The sequence below is a fragment of the Mobula birostris genome, chromosome 4 (genome assembly GCF_030028105.1).
Source record: "Mobula birostris isolate sMobBir1 chromosome 4, sMobBir1.hap1, whole genome shotgun sequence".
Lineage (NCBI taxonomy): Eukaryota > Metazoa > Chordata > Chondrichthyes > Myliobatiformes > Myliobatidae > Mobula > Mobula birostris.
Window position 1 is genome coordinate 162,581,056 of NC_092373.1, and position 8,538 is coordinate 162,589,593.

At 41.3% G+C, this 8,538-nt stretch overlaps 1 long non-coding RNA gene across 1 annotated transcript in view; it reads left to right on the forward strand.

Moving 5' to 3' along the window:
• LOC140196063 (uncharacterized) overlaps positions 1 to 5,582 on the forward strand; it is a 15,767-nt gene extending 10,185 nt beyond the window's left edge. Inside the window, exon 3 of the long non-coding RNA XR_011885606.1 lies at positions 5,250 to 5,582. This is a non-coding gene — a long non-coding RNA (uncharacterized lncRNA). The remainder of the gene's footprint in view (positions 1 to 5,249) is intronic.
• Positions 5,583 to 8,538: the final 2,956 nt, after the last annotated feature.

The following is an 8,538-nucleotide window of genomic DNA, read 5'->3' on the forward strand; positions in this document are numbered from 1 at the left end:
AGAGAGCATAGACTTGAGATAAGAAGGGAAAGATGTAAAAGGAAACTGAGGGTCAACTTTGAGCAGAGACCAACCAGCGATCGGAAGCAAGGGCAAGTGAAGCAGCCATTGTTGTAGTGGACAGTGTTAAAGTGGTTATTTGAGCCTTTAGCTCTTTCAAGGCTTCAGAGAGGAGAGCCTTGTGTGAGAGAAGGCAAAAAAGCCACGGGTAGATGTTTTTTTCCAGTTTATTTATTGTTCCCTGCACTGTTAGAACAGTAGGAATGCCAGGCAGCATAGATGAATGCTCCTCTTTTGGGATGTGAGAAGACAGGGAGAACTCTGGTGTCCCTGACAACTTCACCTGCAAAAAGTGCGTCCAGCTGAAGCTTCTAACACTCCACATTGAGGAGCTGGAGCTGGATGAACTCTGAATCATTCCCAGATTGAGGGGGTGACAGACTGGACACAGAGAGGTAGGATACAAGAGACTGGGTGACAGTCAGGAAGGGAAAAGGGGTTAAAGAGCCTGTGCAGAGAATGCCTGTGGCCATCTCCCCCACCCCCAATAACAAGTACACACTTTGGAATGACCTAGCACAGGAAAGTCACAGCAGTCCGATCTATGGCACTTTCTGGCTCTGTGACTCACAATGGAAGGAGAGAGAAAAGGCGACCTATGGTGTTAGGAGATTTGTTAGGAGAACAGGAAGGAAGTTCTGTGGACAAGAATGACATTCCCAGATAGTATGTTGCCTCCCACATGCCAGGGCCCGGGACATCTGGATCGAGTTGCCAGCATTCTTAAGTGAGCAGCCAGAGGTCATGATCCATGAATGATACAGCTAGGAAGAGTGATGAGGTTCTGCAAAGTAAGTTCAGGGAGTTAGGCGCTAAGTTAAAGAACAGGACCTCCAGGGTTGTGAGCTTAGGATTGCTCCCTGTGCCACCTACTAGTGAGGCCAGAAATAGAAAGATCATACAGTTTAACATGTGCCTAAGGAGTTGGTGTAGGAGGGAGGGTGTCAGATTTTTGGACATTTGATTTCTCTTCCAGGGAAGGTGGGACCTGTACAGAAGAGATGGTTTGTACCTGAACTGGAGAGGAAATAATAACTTAGTGGGAATGTTTGATAGTACTGCATGGTGGGGTTTAAACTAAAGTTGCACGGGGGTGGGATCCAGAGTGCCAGAACAGATAGTGGAGAGGTTGCAGAGACAGATATTGTTAAGACATCAGACAAAGTCAGAAATAGAAAGGTTGAGCATGATGCGAACAACATTCTGAGTTGTGTATATTTCAAGGCAAGGAGTATTGTAGGAAAGGCAGATGAGCTCAAGGCATGGATCAACACAAGGACAGACGATATTGTGGCCATTAGTGAAACATGGTGGAGGAGGGGCAGCACTGGCAGCTCAATATTCTGGGATTCCATTGTTTTAGACTGTACAGAGCGGGAGGGGAAAACGTCATGGCAGTGCTCAATCGGGACAGACTGGAGAACTCGTCTAGTGATGCTTTATGGGTGGACCTGTGGAATAAGAAACCTATGACCACGTTAATGGGCTATATTATAGACCAACCAACAGATCGAGAGGAACAAATTTATTGGGACATCGCAGACTGTTGCAAGAAACATAAGGTTGTTATAATAAGTGATGTTAACTTTGCACATATTGACTGGAACTCCTATATTGTAAAAGTACTAGATGGGTTGGAGTTTGTCAATGTGTTCAGTAAAGTTTCCTTAATCAGTACATAGAAGTCCCAATGAGAGACTGTGTGGTACTTGATCTGCTATTAGAGAATGAGACAGGGCAGGTTACAGAAGTTCATGTAGGGGAGTCTTTACATCTAGTGATCATAATGCCATTAGTTTCAAAGTAAATATGAAAAAAGTTAGGTCTGGTCCGCAGGTTGAAATTCTGTATTTGAGAAAGGATCTCACAAGTGAGGATTGGGGCAGCCAGTTTTCTGCAAAGGTGTACTTGGTAAGTGAGAGGACTTCAAAACTGAAATTTTGAGAGTACAAAGCGTGTATTTGCCTATCAGAATAAAAGATAAAGATAACAGGTTTAGGGAACCTTGGTTTTCAAGAGATATTGAGACCCTGGTTAATAAAAAAAAAAAGGTGCATAGCAGATATTGGCGGATAGGAACAAATGAGACACTTACAAAACACTTACAAGAAATGCAAGAGAACACTTAAAAAAGATATCAGGAGGGCTAAAAGAAGGCATGAGGCTGCCCTAGCAGACAAGGTAAAGGAGAATCCTAAGGGATTCTGCAGATGTGTTAAGAACAAAAGAATGTAATGGATAAAATTGGTCCTGTGGAGGTTCCGGAGAATTGGAGGACAGCTAATATACTTTATACTTTATTGTCGCCAAACAATTGATACTAAGCGTACAATCATCACAGCGATATTTGATTCTGCTCTTCCACTGTTTTAAAAAAAAAAAGGCTCTAAAAATAAACCAGGAAATTATAGGCCAGTGAGCCTGACATCAATGGTGTGAAAGTTATTGGAATGTATTCTAAGAGACCGGATTTATGAGTACAGTATTTGTATTGACAGGGATTGAATAGGGATAGTCAGCATGGTTTTGTGCATGGTAGGTCATGTCCAATCAATCTTACAGAGTATTTCAAGGAAATCATCAGGAAAGTTGATGAAGGCAAGGCAGTGGATGTTGTCTACCTTGACTTTCAGAAGGCATTTGACGATGTCCAGCATGAGAGGCTGGTCAAGAAGGTTCAGTCGCTTGGCATTCAAGATGAGATCATAAATAGAATTAGACATTGGTTTTGTGGGAGAAGCCAGAGGGAGGTAGTAAAGGGTTTCCTCTCTGCCTGAAGGCCTGTGACTAGTGGTGCGCTACAGGGATCGGTGCTCGGTTCCTTGTTGTTTATTGTCTATATCAACGATGCTGTGGTGAACTGGATCAGCAAATTTGTAGATGACACCAAGACTGGGGGTGTGTTGAGCAGTGAGGAAGACTAGCAGACCTTGCAGAGGAATCTGCATCAGCTGAAAAAATGGGCTGAAAAATGGTAGATGGAATTTAAAGCAGACAAGTATGAGTTGTTGCACTTCGGTAGGACCAACCAGGGTGGTTCTTACACAGTGAGCAGCCGGACACTGAGGTGTGTGGTAGAACAAAGGGATTTGGGAATATATGGTCCATAGTTCATTTAGTGTGGCATCACTGGTAGGTAGGATCATAAAGAAAGCTTTTGGCACATTGGCCTTCATAAATCAGAATTGTGTACAGGAGATGGGACGTTATGTTGAAATTGTATAAGACATTGGTGAGGCCTAATTTGGAGTATCGTGTGCAGTTTTGGTCACCTACTTACATGAAAGATGTAAATAAAGCTGAAAGAGTTCAGAGAAAATTTACAAAGATGTTGCCAGATCTGGAGGACCTAAGTTATAAGGAAAGATTGGATAGGTTCAGACTTTATTCCTTGGAATTTAGAAGATTGAGGGGAGACTTGGTAGAGGTATACAAAATTATGAGAGCTATAGATGGGATAAATGCAAGCAGGAATTTTCCTCTGAGGTTGTGTGGGGCTACAACAAGAAGTCATGGGTTAAGGGTGAAATGTGAAAAGTTTAAGGGGAACATGATGAGAGACTTCTTCACTTAGAGGATCGAGAGTGTGTGTACATGAATGGTAAAGGTTTGGAGGGCTATGGCCCAGGTGTAGGTCAATGGGAGAAGGCAGTTTAAATGTGTTGGCATGGACCAGATGAACCAAAGGGCCTGCTCCTGTGCTTTACTTTTATATGACTATGATTCTAACTTCTTCACCCAGAGAGTGGTGCTTTTATGGAAGGAGCTGCCAGGGAAAGAGCAGGAAGCGTATTTAACAGAGATTTGAGCAGGTACTTGGGTAAGGAAGGTTTAGAGGGGTATTGGCCAAATGCAGGCAAATGGGACCTGCTTATTGGTCAGAATGAATGAGTTGGGGCTGAAGAGCCTGTTTTCATGTTCTATGAGTCTATGACTGTACAATTCTCGTTCTTTCTTTAAGATTCAGTGTAAAACCTGCATCTTTACCAGGTTTTTGATGATCAGTATTAATATACCTATATATAAAACTCAGTGAATTTTGTTCACTGACATTACTGTGATTCGCCTTGAGTCATTTTATAGCTTTAAAGATACTATATTGCAAATTATTAGAAAATTAATCACGGATGAGAAAAGCTATGAAGGAAATGTGTAGAATTAACAAGATGCACTTTATAAAGATGAACCACTATAGACCTTTCCAAGTTAGACTGACATGGAACATGAAAGCTGTATCAAACCAATATCTCTCTAGAACACTATTTGACAATGTAATTGTTAACCATTTGGCACCATGGACTAAAATTTAGATAGCTGTATTTGAATAATATGGTTTACATTTGCATATTCCGGAAGGATTCCATCAGGAAGTCAGCAATCCGAGTGCCCCATGTCAAAATGTAGAACAGTTAAAGGGATTATATTCAAAACATATCCATAATTTTAATGCTCAACCATAAAAGAGACAGCTCAGTGACAGAAATTAATGCATTTTTGCTTCAGTATTTGCACATGAGCCTAGACAAAATCTTGGTTGTTATTTTCAGAGCAGCACAGCTGAACCAAATTCTCTGCTGGGACTATACAACACCACAGAAGCTGCCTAATAAAAGTCAGGAAGCTGAGACTTTATTCCTTGGAGCGGAGGTGTCAAAGGTGATTTTATAGAGTGTATACATCTTAAGGGACATAAGTAGGATGAATACACTCAGTCTATTTCTCAAGGTTGAGAAATCAAGAACTAGAGGGCATAGATTTAAGGTGAGAGGTGAAATATATAGAAACTCGAAGGACAATCTTTTTACATGAATAGTGGTACGTGTGTGGAATGAGCTGCTCGAGGAAGTGATTGAGTCAGGTTCAATAATGACTTTTGAAAGACAGTAGGATAAATATATGGAGAGGAAAGCTTTAGAAGTTTATGGGACATGCTTGAATGGGCATCTTAGTCAGCATGGACTAGTTGGACCAAAGGTCCTATTTCCGTGCTGTGTATCTCTATAACTCAATGACTAAGATTCATGCATTTATCCTTTAAGGGATCATGAAGGAAGAACCTCAAAAGAGAAGTGAAAATAAGGTTAATATTTAAGGAAACATTCCATCAAGTTTGTGAATGATTTTTAACTTGCTTTAGTAAACTGCTGTGTTGGTTAAGAAGTATCATTAATTAAACTGTATTCTGACAGGTACTTAACAGGAAATGATTTCAGCTGCAAATCAATTTCCACACTGGGATTAGAGCTTGCATTTCCTCTGCTGAGGATCAGACCTCCATCAGTTTACCCTTCTCAATATCTGCAGCCTCCTCTGGTCAACTCACTCACAAGAATTCCACATTGCTCAATTCAAGAACTGGTCGCCTTGTCACACTCCTGCATAAAGTGTGTATAAGGCTAATTTACTGCATTATAAATGTTATATAGATGAAAATCATTGTAAACGGCCAATATTTCAGTGACCTTACACCTACAGTATTTATGAAAAGTAAACCAATTGTTTCTTTCCTCATAAATTGAAATTTATTATGTCTATAAAAAGTTTAAAAAACTATTAATACTGTATTACAATTTTTATATTAATAAAATTAAATGATTTTATAATTCTGTAGGTGATCTGCCAACAAAATTCACCACAATTCATCACTATTGGAATTCCAATAAGTTATAACAACTTTGATTCATTTAGCATCTTTAATGAAGTAAAACATTTCAAGTTGGCTTCTTGGTTCTAATCAAACAAAATTCCTAGCTGATCCGCAGGGGGAGATACGAAGCATCTCACGGAAATAAAGGATTAGGAAGAGAATTCCAGAGAATGGATCTCAGCCATTAAAGGAGCAATGAAAATATGTTGGAAAAAGTAAGAAAAAGAGTAACAAAGATATCAATTTGTGAGGAAATCCGATAGAGACAAAAGAAGATATTCTGGTTTTCAGAGCAGGAACGATGTTAGTGATTTTAAAACTATGATAATGGAGAATGTTTTGGTACATTCTGCTATAGAAACCACAAAATGTCAAGACAGTAATTTCAAAATGTTAGTTTATAGAAACATAGAAACATAGAAAATAGGTGCAGGAGTAGGCCATTCGCCCCATCGAGCCTGCACCGCCATTTATTATGATCATGGCTGATCATCCAACTCAGAACCCTGCCCCAGCCTTCCCTCCATACCCCCTGACCCCCGTAGCCACAAGAGCCATATCTAACTCCCTCTTAAATATAGCCAATGAACTGGCCTCAACTGTTTCCTGTGCCAGAGAATTCCACAGATTCACCACTCTCTGTGTGAAGAAGTTTTTCCTAATCTCGGTCCTAAAAGGCTTCCCCTCTATCCTCAAACTGTGGCCCCTCGTTCTGGACTTCCCCAACATCGGGAACAATCTTCCTGCATCTAGCCTGTCCAATCCCTTTAGGATCTTATACGTTTCAATCAGATCCCCCCTCAATCTTCTAAATTCCAACGAGTACAAGCCCAGTTCATCCAATCTTTCTTCATATGAAAGTCCTGCCATCCCAGGAATCAATCTGGTGAACCTTCTTTGTACTCCCTCTATGGCAAGGATGTCTTTCCTCAGATTAGGGGACCAAAACTGCACACAATACTCCAGGTGTGGTCTCACCAAGGCCTTGTACAACTGCAGTAGTACCTCCCTGCTCCTGTACTCGAATCCTCTCGCTATAAATGCCAGCATACCATTTGCCTTTTTCACCGCCTGCTGTACCTGCATGCCCACTTTCAATGACTGGTGTATAATGACACCCAGGTCTCGTTGCACCTCCCCTTTTCCTAATCGGCCACCATTCAGATAATAATCTGTTTTCCTATTTTTGCCACCAAAGTGGATAACTTCACATTTATCCACATTAAATTGCATCTGCCATGAATTTGCCCACTCACCCAACCTATCCAAGTCACCCTGCATCCTCTTAGCATCCTCCTCACAGCTAACACTGCCACCCAGCTTCGTGTCATCCGCAAACTTGGAGATGCTGCATTTAATTCCCTCATCCAAGTCATTAATATATATTGTAAACAACTGCGGTCCCAGCACTGAGCCTTGCGGTACCCCACTAATCACCGCCTGCCATTCTGAAAAGGTCCCATTTATTCCCACTCTTTGCTTCCTGTCTGCTAACCAACTCTCCACCCACACCAATACCTTACCCCCAATACCGCGTGCTTTAAGTTTGCACACTAATCTCCTGTGTGGGACCTTGTCAAAAGCCTTCTGAAAATCCAAATATACCACATCCACTGGTTCTCCCCTATCCACTCTACTAGTTACATCCTCAAAAAATTCTATGAGATTCGTCAGACATGATTTTCCTTTCACAAATCCATGCTGACTTTGTCCGATCATTTCACCGCTTTCCAAATGTGCTGTTATCACATCCTTGATAACTGACTCCAGCAGTTTCCCCACCACCGACGTTAGGCTAACCGGTCTATAATTCCCCGGTTTCTCTCTCCCTCCTTTTTTAAAAAGTGGAGTTACATTAGCCACTCTCCAATCCTCAGGAACTAGTCCAGAATCTAACGAGTTTTGAAAAATTATCACTAATGCATCCACTATTTATTGGGCTACTTCCTTAAGCACCCTGGGATGCAGACCATCTGGCCCTGGGGATTTATCTGCCTTCAATCCCTTCAATTTGCCTAACACCACTTCCCTACTAACATGTATTTCGCTCAGTTCCTCCATCTCACTGGACCCTCTGTCCCCTACTATTTCTGGAAGATTATTTATGTCCTCTTTAGTGAAGACAGAACCAAAGTAATTATTCAATTGGTCTGCCATGTCCTTGCTCCCCATAATCAATTCACCTGTTTCTGTCTGCAGGGGACCTACATTTGTCTTTACCAGTCTTTTCCTTTTTACATATCTATAAAAGCTTTTACAGTCCATTTTTATGTTTCCTGCCAGTTTTCTCTCATAATCTTTTTTCCCCTTCCTAATTAAGCCCTTTGTCCTCCTCTGCTGAACTCTGAATTTCTCCCAGTCCTCAAGTGAGCCACTTTCTCTGGCTAATTTGTATGCTTCTTCTTTGGAATTGATACTATCCCTAATTTCTCTTGTCAGCCACGGGTGCACTACCTTCCTTGATTTATTCTTTTGCCAAACTGGGATGAACAATTGTTGTAGTTCATCCATGCAACCTTTAAATGCTTGCCATTGCATATCCACCGTCAATCCTTTAAGTGTCATTTGCCAGTCTATCTTAGCTAATTCACGTGTCATACCTTCAAAGTTACCCTTCTTTAAGTTCAGAACCTTTGTTTCTGAATTAACTATGTCACTCTCCATCTTAATGAAGAATTCCACCATATTATGGTCACTCTTACCCAAGGGGCCTCTCACGACAAGATTGCTAATTAACCCTTCCTCATTGCTCAAAACCCAGTCCAGAATAGCCTGCTCTCTAGCTGGTTCCTCAACATGTTGGTTCAAAAAACCATCCCGCATACATTCCA